This window comes from Pundamilia nyererei, unplaced genomic scaffold (genome assembly GCF_000239375.1).
Source record: "Pundamilia nyererei isolate P.nyererei 1_Seehausen unplaced genomic scaffold, PunNye1.0 scaffold00467, whole genome shotgun sequence".
In the NCBI taxonomy this organism is placed as follows: domain Eukaryota; kingdom Metazoa; phylum Chordata; class Actinopteri; order Cichliformes; family Cichlidae; genus Pundamilia; species Pundamilia nyererei.
In genome coordinates this window covers 130,061-131,940 of record NW_005187868.1, presented here as the reverse complement: position 1 = coordinate 131,940, position 1,880 = coordinate 130,061, and positions in this window count along the sequence as shown.

The window sequence follows — 1,880 nt, the reverse complement described above, 5'->3', positions numbered from 1 at the left end:
CCAAATAAAATGCAAGTAGGGATTAAAACCACAGAATTAATGATTACCGGTGCTGGAAATGCTTGCGCTTGATGCAGTGTTTTGATTTTGTTGCCACTCGTACCCACAATGCAATGCGCGAAAGTCACGTGGTCTGTCAATCTCTATTAAAAAAAAAATCTAGCATGACTGACTGGGCTGAACAGGTAGTTGTTGTTGTTTTTTTTAAAAATATAATTAATTTTTTTTGTAATGTGATTTATTCTTCTCAAGTTATTTCTACTTCAGTGCAAATAAAGGACTGTTAGAGTGTGTGCTGTGTGTTTTTCTGAAGCATGACAATCCTTTCCAACAACTATTTCCAGCTGTTTGTCACCTCTCTGCACTTTAGTCTTTCTTCTTGTTATGTCTGTGTTTGTCCACCAGGTGTCTCCGTCGGTTCACTTTCTCTGGGTGACACCTTTCCTTCCGTCCCTCTGCTCACTTTATTATTTCCTTTAAGTTCAGTTGTATTTAATCATTTTCTTACATTCAAAGTTAAATTGAATTTAATTGAATTGAAATTGAAAGAATTTATTGCCATTATACACAGTATAACGAGATTAAAAACAGCTCCATAAAAGTGTGTATGTACTTAGCAAATTATAAAAAAAATCCATGCAATACTATAACTATACAAATAATATAAATACACGGTTCAGGAGTGACATAGACTGACAGCCAGAGAATGACGGCACAGACAGTTTCAGCACCGACAATTTAAGCACAGACATGAGTTCAAGTCTCCCAGGAGCAATGGAATGAGCATAAACAGTAGGGGTAGTTTATGTCTAGAGGAAATGGGATTAGTGGTCAGTGCAGATATTTCACTACATATGTCAGCAGGCTCTCGATGGTGGAGCTGTAGAAGGTCACCAGCAGCTGGGTGTTTAGTTATTCCTTCCCGAGCACCCTTAGGAAGTGTAGCCGCTGCTGGGCCTTCTTGACTAGTGCCGTGGTGTTGACTGACCAGCAGAGGTCTGCGGAGATGTGGACGCAGAGACATTTGATGGACTCCACTCGGTCTACACATTCACTGCAGGGGGACAGTGCTGTTCTGCCTGAAGTCGAGGTGATGTTAAGTCTAAGGTTGTTTAATGCACACCATTCCCCCAGTTTCATGGCCTCATTACTGTAGGCCGCCTAATTTTCCCCCTGTAATCAGCCCCACCACTGTTGTGTCATCGGCAATTTGACTATGATGTTCTCTGGGTGGGGGGGGGCTGCAGTCAGATGTGTAGAGGGAGTAGATCAGTGGGCTTAGTACACAGCCCTGGGGAGAGCTGGTGCTGAGAGCGTGAGGGGAAGAGTAGTAGGGGCCTAGTTTCACCCTCTGGGGTCTGTTGACCAGAAGATCCCTTATCCAAGAGCAAGTGGATGGCGGGAGCCGCAGGTTGGCTAACTTGATGATTAAAATGTCCAGTATTATTGTGTTAAAGGGTGAGTTGAAGTCAACAAAGAGCATTCTGACATAGCTCCCCTGTTTCTCCAGGTGACTCAGTGCTGCATGGAGAGCAAAGGCTATGGCGTCTTTGGTGGATCAGCTCAGCCTGAGCTTCCTGCTAATAAAAACTAAGTGCAAAAGCACCAAAGAGGAAAAGTGCTTCACTTATTCATTAAAACATGGTCGAAGTCTGAATGAAGCATCAATAATTTCAGGAATTCTTATATTTTTATAACTGTATTTCTTTTTAATACAGTTTATTTTACAAAATCAGAATTAAGTCACTTACAGCATGTAATGCAACTCCATCCATTCATTTGACTGAATGAGTGGCTGCTGAAGTATAGAGACCTGTATCATTTAGTTTTTATATTTAGATATATAAATGATCAAGTCATCAAAAGTTTAATTTAAAAAA